The following is a 12,070-nucleotide window of genomic DNA, read 5'->3' on the forward strand; positions in this document are numbered from 1 at the left end:
CTTGCGATCTCCAGAATCGATAATTATCGCGATAATTCTCTTGTAAGCTTCGGATGAACAACTTGAAGACTTGAAGGGAACGCTGAAGTGTATGAATTGAACAAATTAGGTGTTCCATGTTGCATTGAGCTGGTAAAGTTACTTGATCCAGGAACTTTAGCCATTGACGCTAGTCAAGAGCTCTGATACCATGTAAATCTTAAAGAGAAAGATGAAAAATCCTGATATTTTCTTCTCATTAACTGAAGAAGTTACAATTAATGAAGCTCAACTCACCTTTATACAAAGAATATTTGGTGAGTGAGAGAAACAGAAAAACCGTGAGTGAGTGAAAACAGAATTTAGTAAAGTAGAGTTGGTAAAGGCAGAGTAAGACGATGGGCAGAGAGAGACGACACCGTTTCTGCTCAGATGAAGAAGAAGTTATAAAGGCAGAAACGACACCGTTTCTGCCTTTTACAACAAATGGTCAACAGTTTCAAGGGTAAAATGATTAATTGCTACTTCTTTTGTAGAAAGGACAATAAAAGTGTGTAGAGGTCTAGAGGAGAAGGTCATTTTGCGGAAAAAAGGAATATAATATGCTTTGAAATTATTGAAGAACTAGTTGAAAGTCCTATGCACTGCGCAAGTTTGCTTATGATATTGGTTTTGACACTTGTTTGAACAATTAGATGTTTCAACTGGTTGATATCTAATATTGAGGTATATATATTATATAGGTCTATCAAATTAAAGATTTTAATTATATATAGCTTTACATTATGATTTCATTGTGTGTGGTCATTTCTTAGCATCAAAATCTCTAACGTTTAGAAATGATGTCATTTCATATATTGTTTTAAACAACTTATCATTTTTTTTAAATGTGGTTCAACCACAATTGGAAAGGTCTACAGTTATCTAAATTCATCGTATAATATATCAAATTAAAGTCATGTCTGTCTAATTTTCAAAAATTAAAACCACTCATCAATTGGATCTTCACTGAGCAAGTTATGGCCCATCTATTATTGACTATTCAATAGAAACCAAGAAACAGGGGAAACCAAAATGTGTGCGATAATAAAATGAATGATTCAAAAATAGCTCTACAGTTATTCAAATTCAATGTATAATATATCAAATTAAAGCCCTTTCTGTCTAGTTTCCAAATATTCAAACTGTTTGTCAATTGGATTTTATTGAGCAATTATAGTCGATTTCCTACTAACTGTTTAGTGGAAACGGAGAAACGGGGGAAATAGAAATGTATGTGATGATAAAATGAACTATTCAGAAATTGGTCTACAGTTATCCAAATTCAACGTATAATATATCAAATTAAAGACCTATCTGGCTAGTTTTCAAAGATTCAAACTGTTTGTCAATTGGATTTTTATTGACCAAGTTATGGTCAATTGACTACTGACTGTTCAGTGGAAAATGAGAAACAAGGGAAACCAAAATGTGTGTGATGATAAAATGAATGGTTCAGATGTGGGCCCATAGTTATCCAAATTCAATATATTATATTCAAATTAAAGGCTTGTCTGTGTAGTTTCTAAATATTTAAACTGTTTGTAAATTGGATTTTTATGGCGAAAGTTATAGCCAATTTACTACTGACTGTTCAATAGAAACCAAGAAACAGGAGAAACCGAAATGTATGTGATGATAAAATGAATAGTTCAATAGTTGGTCTATAGTTATTCAAATTTAGCATATAACATAATAAATAAAAGCCTTGTCTGTCTAGTTTCCAAATATTCAAACCGTTCGTCAATTGGATCTTTATTGAGCAAGTTATGGTTAATTTACCAACAAGGGAAACCAAAATGTGTGTGATGATAAAATGAATAGTTCGGTAGTGGGTCTATAGTTATCCAATTTCAGCGTATAATATATCAAATTAAAAAGTTCTATCTGTCTAGTTTTCAAAGATTAAAACTGTTCGTCAATTGGATTTTAAATAAGCATGTTATGGTCAATTTAATACTGACTGCTCAGTGGAAACCGGGAAACATGAGAAATAGAAATGTGTGTGATGATAAAATAAATTGTTCAGAAATTGGTCTATATTTATCCGAATTCAACGTATAATATATCAAATTAAAGTCATGTCTGTCAAGATTCCAAAAATTCATACTGTTTATTAATTGGATTTTTATTGAGCAAGTTATGGTCAATTTATTACTGACTATTCAATGAAAACCAAAAAATAGGGGAAACCGGAATGTGTGTGATGATAAAATGAATGGTTCGGCTTTGAGTCTACAGTTATCCAAATTCATCATATAATATATCAAATTAAATCCATGTTTGTCTAGTTTTCAAAGATTAAAATCACTCATCAATTGCATTTTCAATGAGCAAGTTATGGCCCATCTATTACTAACTGTTCAATGGAAACTAAGAAATAGGGGAAACCAAAATGTGTGTAATGATAAAATGAATGGTTCAGAAATGATTCTACAGCTATCCAAATTCAACGTATAATATATCAAATTAAAGCTCTGTCTATCTAGTTTCCAAATATTCAAACTGTTTGTCAATTGGATTTTTATTGAGTAAGTTATGGTCAAGTTCCTACTGACTGTTGAGTGGAAACCGAGAAACGGGAGAAACCAAAATGTGTGTGATGCTAAAATGCATAGTTCGGCAGTGGGTTTATAATTATCCAAATTCAACATATAATATATCAAATTAAAGGCCTGTCTATTTAGTTTCTAAATATTCAAACCGTTCGTCAATTGGATTTTTATTGAGCAAGTTATGGTCAGTTGACTACTGATTTTTAGTGGAAACTGAGAAACTGGGGAAACAGAAATGTATGTGTGATAAAATGAATGGTTCAGCAATCGATCTACAGGTATCCGAATTCAGCATATAATATATCAAATTAAAGTCTTATTTATCTAGTTTCCAAATAGTCAAACCGTTTGTCAATTAGATTTTTATTGGGTAAGTTATGGTCAATTGATTACTGACTATTCAGTGAAAACCGAGAAACGGGGGAAACCGAAATGTGTGTGATGATAAAATAAATGGTTCAGTTGTGGGTCCACAATTATCCAAATTCAGTGTATTATATATCAAATTAAATTCCTGTCTATCTAGTTTCCAAATATTTAAACCGTTATCAATTGGATCTTTATTGAGCAAGTTATAGTCAATTTAATACTGACTGTCTGGTGGAAACCAATAAATGGGAGAAATCGAAATATGTGTGGTGATAAAATGAATCATTCGAAAGTGCGTTTATAGTTATCCAAATACAGCGTATAATATATCAAATTAAAGTCATGTCTATCTAGTTTCCAAAGATTCAAACCGTTCATCAATTGGATGTTTAGTGAGCAAGTTATTATCAATTTACAACTGACTGTTTAATGGAAACAGAGAAACGGGAGAAACCGAAATGTGTGTGATGATTAATGAATAGTTCAGTAATGGATCTACAATTATCCAAATTTAACGTATAACATATCAAATTAAAGCCCTGTATGTCTAGTTTCCAAATATTCAAACCGTTGGTCAAGTGGGTCTTTATTGAGTAAGTTATGATCAATTTATTACTGACTGTTCAATGGAAATCGAGAAACGAGGAAAACCAAAATGTGTGTGATGATAAAATGAATGGTTTGATAGGGGGCCTACAATTATCCAAATTCAGCATATAATATATCCAATAAAATCCCTGTAATGATATAGTATAATCTAAATAGAGTTACATCTTTCATCTTACAATAAAATAGAACGGTTCAACTTATGGATACAATTCTATAATACAATTGTAAAAGACTTATTGATAATGAATAATGGTTCAACATCTGATCAAAACGGTATTGTATTCACTAAAAAGAACATTACAATATTACAATTGTTAATGAATAATTGTTTGGCATCTGGTCTCTTGTAATTCTATAGTACAATCTAAAAAGATTTGCATCCTCTTACAATTAAACAAATGGTTCGACTACTTGCTATAATTCTATAGGTCAATGAATAATTGGTCAACAACTGGACTCTTGTAATGCTATAGTAACATGTAAATAGAGTTACATCTTCCCTCTTACACTAAAACAGTATAGTTCGACAGCTGCCTCAAAATGGTTCCAATGAATAAAAATGGTTCAACATCTAACTACAATAACATATTAGTCAATAAATTGCAACAACACCTGAAATTTTTTCATTTCTAACAAAACATATACAGCAATAATAAACCACATTTACAGAGGCATAGATAACTAAATACATTAACCTTGGTAGCATATAATTTGCAACACCGGCAACAAATATTATGATTCGACTAAAAGTATATACCTAGATTAAAAAAAAAAAAAAGGTTTAATAATACACTGGCCAAACCAAAAGAAAACAATTACAAATAGCAATTAAAAGTCCAATACCTCTCTTTCTTCACATAAATCATGTAACAAGTGATAATATATCCAAATATATATATTATTCAAATAAATGTGTCCTTTTAAGTGATACAACGTATCTCTTCAAATTCAGAAAATTCAACAATATACCTTATCAATTTATTATTGTTCGCATTGATTCATGCATAGTAATTATAACCAATATTAATTATACATCTACCCTTTCAAATTTTGTGCCCTTTCACATCAATTTATTATTGTTGGCATTTATTCATGCATAGTAATTGTAACCAATATTAATTATACATCTACCCTTTCAAATTTTATGTCCTTTCACATTCTGTACCCTCCACAATCAATTAGAGCGAAATAATAAAGCCAATGTATAATTAGAAATAAGTTATCATGAATGTAAACATATAATCATAAATCATTTATTATGAATGTGAAGAGTTTCTATTGATCTATTTAATATAATAATAATAAAACATTTAACATCCACAAAATATTGAATGTATCTGTTATTAATAGTAATAATACAAAACAACATAAACCAACAACATGGTGACCTTTGGAGCAAATATAGCCTGAACCAATAACATGCTGACACTTGTAGTAGTTATAAAGTCCTATATGATGTTCAAACAATAACTGCTTCGGGATTATATAGATATATAAATATAGATAGATAGATGATTGTTATGTGTGACGAGGGTCTATTGAAATGTTTTAATCTTTTTTGGATGTTTGGAAATAAAAGATGGGCCGACTTGCATCTACTCATAATTTACCGTAAAGACAATTTGGTATCTAAAAGTGTAGAAATGACAAACAATCACTTTCCATTGGGTTTCGTTAGGAATTTCTGTCAGCTAAAGCATTAAAATGTCCTTGAAAATCTTCTCTGAATTTAGGAATTTAGGCCATTAAAATGTTAAAGAGAACAAAAAAAAAAAAAAAACACACACACACACCCGGTCACCCCCAGTAACAATCGTTTCTTTCTCGCCTCTTCTCTGCCGATTCCTCACCCACACCGCCGCTCCTTTCTCCCAACATCTTTTCCACAATCGTCGGTCCTGTCTCTCCCACCGTTAACCCACAACCCCACCCTCTATCCCTCCCTAAGCAGCAGCCGCCCCTTTCTCCGTCCCTAATCCACAGCCACCGTTCCATTCAAATTCTTATGAGCAACACAAATTCGACATTTTTGGCAAGAAACTGAAGGACAAAGAGTTAAATTTTGATATGGTGTCTCTTTTCGTTAAGAGATCTCATGACCTTCAACGAAAACTATCACCTTCACCAGCCCTCACTCTCTTCATTCTCGGGCCATTCTGTTACCGGACTCACCATGATAACTTTCCCTCTACTCTTTCTCCATCATCATCATCATCAATTGGCCCGGCACGGCCGCAATCTTTTGTCAAAACAATCCGCTCAATGGTCCTGGAATCCTATTACAAACAAACCCATCTCTTATCATCCCCCTCCCAAGCTCAATCTTTACAAAAACACCGACTCTTTGACCCACGAACAGGCCATTACTGTGGTTGCTTCACTCGCTAATGAAGCGGGTTAGATGGTGGCACTCAGTTTCTTTCACTGGGCGATCGAGTTTGCTAAGTTTCGTCATTTTACGAGGCTTTATATAGTGGCCAGCCACGACGTTGATTAATAATCGGAATTTTAAGAGACCCCATGAGGTTATGCAGTGTATGGTAAGGAGTTTTGCTGTAATTTGGAGATTGAAGGAGGCGTTTAGCATGGTTATTGTCTTATTGAGGTTTCAAATCATGGGTTGCCGTTGGTTTCCGGCACTTTTAATTGTGTTATGGGGATTGCTTGTGCAATGGGTTTGGTTGGGGTCGCGGAGAAAATGTTTGAAGAAATGTGTGAAACAGGGGTTTGTCCTTATTCTTGTAGTTATAAATTTTGATGGTTATTGCATATTGTAAGTTAGAGAGGCGGTAGGTGGTTGAGTGCAATGATTGAGAGAGCACTTCTTGTTGATAATGCTACATTAACATTGATTATCACTGCTCAGAAGGGTTTTGTGAGTACAGCGTTTTGGTATTTTGACAAGATGATTGAAGCGGGTTTGAAACCGAATTTGAGCAATTTTACGGCTTTGATTAATGAGTTTGTTAAGAAGGGTAGCATTAAGCAAGCGTTTGATTAATGGGTTGTGTAACAAGGGGAGAATGGAATCGTGGCTGTGGATTAGGGTCGGAGGAAAGGACGCGGCTGTTGGTCAGAGAGAGATGGAGGAAGAAGCGACAGTGTGGGTGAGGAATCGGTAGAGAAGAGGGGATGTAAAGAAAGAAACGATTGTTACTACTTACAGGGGTGACTGGTTGGGTTAGATTGGGTTTTTTTTTTTTTTTTTTTTTATTTGAATTATTTATCAATTAATATATACATTTATTATTTCACATAATTAATAATTCAACATTTTAATGGCCTAAATTTGAATAAGTGATTTAAATTCATAAGCCAAGATATATATATATATTTTAAGAAAAAGCCCAAATAATAGTATCTTTTACAAACTTACAGGGACAAATTGGTCATTTCACTAATTCACAACAACTTCATGGTATACTAGTAATTTAATGTAAATGATGTGGCTATTTATGTAATTGATTGACTTACCATAATTTAATTAAAAAAACTATAATATCAACCTTTTAAGGGCATTCTAGTCTTTTTTAGGACTATTGTCCTTTAGCTCACAAAAATTCTTACTGAAAAGTGGTTGTTTGTCATTTCTAAACTTTTAGGGTACCAAATTATCTTTACAACAAGGGTGGGTGCATTGGTTTGCCTATAAAAGATGAGAGAAAGAGAGTTGAATGTGAGGGGATCTAGAAAAAACAAGGGTATTGTGGGATGCCTAGGGATGGCAAGTCCTGGGTTCAAGGCTGGGGATCAATAGACTCTTGCAAGTTTATGTTAGAATTTTTTTTTTTTTTTTTTTTTCCTTGATACGATAATTGATCATCCCTTGATACAACCCGAATTCAAGACCGAAACACTACCATGCGCCTCTATTATAATTTTAGCTAAAAGAATTTTTAACTATCGAAAAATTTTGGTACTCATCCAACGACTTCTTTTCTTTAGCATATAAGATACTTAGTGTAACCAAATTGTATAAAAGCCTAATGTAGAATGAAGAAGCGATAAATGTTTGTTTTTAGCTTCATGTATACCTCTTTTAGTTAATTTATTATTGATATAATGAATTTATTTTACTAGAGGAAACTTTATTTTTCAATATGACAATGATAAAACTTCAGGCAAAAATTAAAACTTGGGCAATTAAAAACACAGAATGATAATTACTGATAAGTTATTATAATTATAACTATTATTATTTAATAATAATTGTCGGGTTGAAAATAATAGGACCAGATCCGATTGAGAAAAAGGCCCAAAGAAAAGGGGTTAAATCCAATTTAAAGGTTAAAGGCCCAGAGGCCTACTAACCAAAGAATTTCGGTCAATAGTCATTACCCAAATAAAAGCGAAGTGGAGACAAAAAGGATGGCATACAGAACAGGCATGCCCTGTGACTTAAAAGAGGTAGTATGCACCCATGCCTCAAGTTTAGGAATTAAGGAAACCACCCATAACTGCCCACTACCAAGGGTTAGACCTGGCAAACAGGCAGGCTAAGCGGATAAGGGTCGAGTAGTTGCAAATTACAAGTAAACAGTAAGGGTGAGCACAGGTAGCGGGTAGAACTGGAACCTGGGGGTAGAATCGGAACCAGAATCGGAACCTATCTGGAATCGGCACTGTGCGGTTAAGTTCCGATTCCAATTTTTTGGAATCGACACTATGCAGTTTCGGTTTCTATTCTTGTGTGTGGAGGAACCGGAACCAAAACCTGGAAAAAGGGTACCCTGTTTGGAATCGATTTTTGGAACCTGTTTAGAACCTGTTTTGGAACCTGTTGGAACCTGTTTTGGAACATGGACTGCAATGAAATATTTGTGAAATATGAATAATGGGGGGTTTCTATTATTTTACATATAAAAAAATTTAAAATAGAAAAAGTTAAATTTTTGGAATAACCTAATTAAATAAATATACTAATACAATTATACTTATTACATATAAATTACACCATATTAAAAACTTTAATATATTATAATATATTAATATTAAAATTTTGATTAATTAAGTGAATAATTGGAATTATGATCCAATTAAAAGTGTTTTAAATTTTTAATGATATTTATAACATTACAGTATAAATTTATAGTACAATTACTTAATTAGTTAATTAATTGTAACATTACATCAAAATTAAATGATCACTTAATTAATTATAATATTATGTTATAAATAAATAAATAATAATATTATATTAAAGATTTATAATATGATTACTTAATTCATTATAGTATGATTACATAATTAGTTATAACATTACATAATCAGATGATTATTTAATTGATTATGACATTATATTATAAACATTAATGGTAACATTACATTATAAACAAATGATTACTTAATTAAATAATCTGAAATTTAATTAATTAAGCATTACATTATAGTTAAATGATTACTCAATTAAATTATAACATTATTATATTACATTATATTATGATCACTTAATTAATTATAACATTACATAGTTAAATGATTACATAATTAGTTATGAATTTATAACATTACATTATAAGCATTAGTAATTTACTATATTATTTCATTACTTAATTAAATGATTAAAAATTTAATTAATTATAACATTACCTTATATATTTATAGTATGATTACTTAATCAATTATAACATTCCATTATAAACATTAGTATATTAATTAAATAATTAGAAATTTAATTAATTACAATATTAAATTATAGATTTATAGTATGATTACTTAGTTCATTATACTATTACATTATAGTATGATCACATAATTAATTATAATATTATATAATTAAATAATTACTTAATTAATTATGACATTATATTATAAACATTAGTGATTTACTAATTTATACAATACTTAATTAAATGATTAGAATTTTATAAATTTTAACATTATATTATAAATTTATAGTATGCTTACTTAATTAATTATAGCATTCTATTATAAACAATATTATAATATTCATTTGAATTATTAACAATTTAATTAATTATAATTAAATAGTATATTACTTAATTAATTATAACATTACAATTTACATTGTAATATGATCACTTAATTAATTATAACATTACATAATTAAATGATTACTTAATTAATTATGACATTATATTATAAACATTAAACATAAGTAATTAATTAAATTACTAGAAATTTAATTAATTATAACATTACATTATTGTTAAATAACTATTAAATAATTATAAGTATTTATAACATTACATTATAATTTATAATTACCTAATTAATTACAATATTACTATATTACATTATAAACATTATTAATTTATAATATTAAATTTCCAGGTTATGAGTTATATTGGGCACAAATGAATGAGTAATCAAAATTTGTTAGGGGTATATTTGTAAACTTTTAAGGTATTTTTGTCATTTTTTAAATTAATAGGGGGTAATTGATATTTTATAGGATACCCGGGAAAAGAACCGAAACCTGCATTTTAGGTTCCGGTTCCGGATTTTTTTTTTTGGAAACCTGCACTCTGCAGCTCTGGTTTCGGTTCCCTCAGAAAATGCAGAGTACTCAGAATCGCTCACCCCTAGTAAAGAGGCACAAGTAAAAAAAAAATTCATGGGTAGGAAAATGCATGACATGTGCCCGCCCGTGCGACCCACAAAAAATGTAAGTTTTTTCATTTATTTTACTAGGTTTTACCATTACCAACGGCATCTTGAGCCCCCAGAGTCTTCTTTTTCATTCCTTGTTCTTCTGTCACCAAAACAGGGGAGACATGCAAAAGCGTAAAGAATTTTGAAGAAAAATGTCAAACAGACTATGGCTTGGACCCTCAAATCGATTACTTTCAAGTCTCATTTACTTGTTTTCTTGGTCTTTGTCTCTTCCTTATTTGTTGCACAAGCTTTGTAGTGTATTGTTATTAACTCGTTTGTTGAAAACAAGGTGTTAGAAGAAGCGAGGAAGCATAAGAAAGAGTCATCAAGATCCACAAACTCGTTGCACTTCAAGCTTCAAAAACCCATTTCAAAAGGAGAGTCCAAGGTCAAGAATACCCTCCACAACAAGGCCAAGAAATGTTGGTGGAGAAATGCTGTGTAAGGCTACTGCAATACGACGAAGTTGAGAGTGTGTGCTGAGTGAGTTAGGTTTTTACTTTTTAAATTTTCTATTTCTCAGCGCATTTTTTTTTTTTCTTTAATTTAAGTGCAAGTACCCGTGGGTATTGCCCGGCCCACCCATTTTTTTCACAGGCGAGCTGAGTACAGGTAATTTTCAGACAAGTAATTAATGGTGTTACCCATACCCGCTCGTTTGGACTAGGTACCCATTTACTCATGGGTACGGGCAACACTTGGCCAGGTCTACCAAGAGTGCCTATGTAAAGGAGGATAAACTCGGTCGAGCTCGAGTTGAGCTCGATAAAGCTCGATCAAACCACCATTTATCCGGGTTTAATCGAGCCAAGTTCCCTTTTTTTACAGCAATCTGCCTGCGTACAACATTTCATATTTACATCCAATGTTGAATTAACTATGACAGTTTCAAACATTACAAAATGTCTATTACCTTACAAAATCGAAAAACAGTTCTGAATATATACAAATAACATTCCTAGGAGATTACCGATTTCAGACTGCCTGGTTCACGATTTGGGATTTGGGGGTCTTTGATTGCGATTTGGGATTTAGGGCAACTGGGATGAGGAACTGAAATTGACGCTCTGTTTTGGTGTATCATGTTATTTCAAATTTACACTTTTTTTTTGGGGGGGGGGGGGGGGGGGGGGGGGGGGGGGGGGGGGGGGGGGGGGGGGGGGGGGGGGGGGGGGGGGGGGGGAGAATTGTCATTTTTTAAAACTTTTTTCACTGGAAAATATCAGTTTAACACCTAATAGTTTAAAAAATCACCAAAACACCTTGTGAAGTGTACAGTGCTTAATCGAGCTGGACCAAGCTCGTGAGCCCATGAGCCGAGCCAGGCTCGGGAGCCCACGAGCCGAGCTTCACTGTGTTCGAACTCGACTCGGTTAACCAACCAAGTACGAGTCGAGTCGAACCGAGCCTTATCGAACCTAGCTCTAAACGAGCTTTTATCGCAGCTCGGCTCGTTTACAGTCCTAGGAACTGGAACTGGAACCTGAAAAAAAGAACCTGTAGCCGGTACCCAGCTTGGAACCTGCTTGGAACCTACAGCAGGTACCCTATTTTGGAACCTAGGCTGAAATAAAATATGTGAAGAATGGAGGATCTATTGTAATTTTACATATAAAAAAATTAAAATGGAAAAAGTTAAATTTTTACAATAACCTAATTAAATAATTATACAATTATCCTTATTACATATAAACTACACCATATAAAAAACTTTAATATATTAATATTAAAGTATTGATTAATTAAGTGTATAATTTGAATTAAAACCAATTAAAAGTATTTTAATGTTATTAAAAAATTGTTTTTGAATAGAATAGTATATTTGATTGAATAGTAATATAATATTTAGTTATTTACTTCAATTATCAAATTCTTAGTAAATTAGTAATTAATTAATTATA

This window comes from Pistacia vera, unplaced genomic scaffold (assembly GCF_008641045.1).
Source record: "Pistacia vera cultivar Batoury unplaced genomic scaffold, PisVer_v2 Contig1061, whole genome shotgun sequence".
NCBI classification, from domain to species: domain Eukaryota; kingdom Viridiplantae; phylum Streptophyta; class Magnoliopsida; order Sapindales; family Anacardiaceae; genus Pistacia; species Pistacia vera.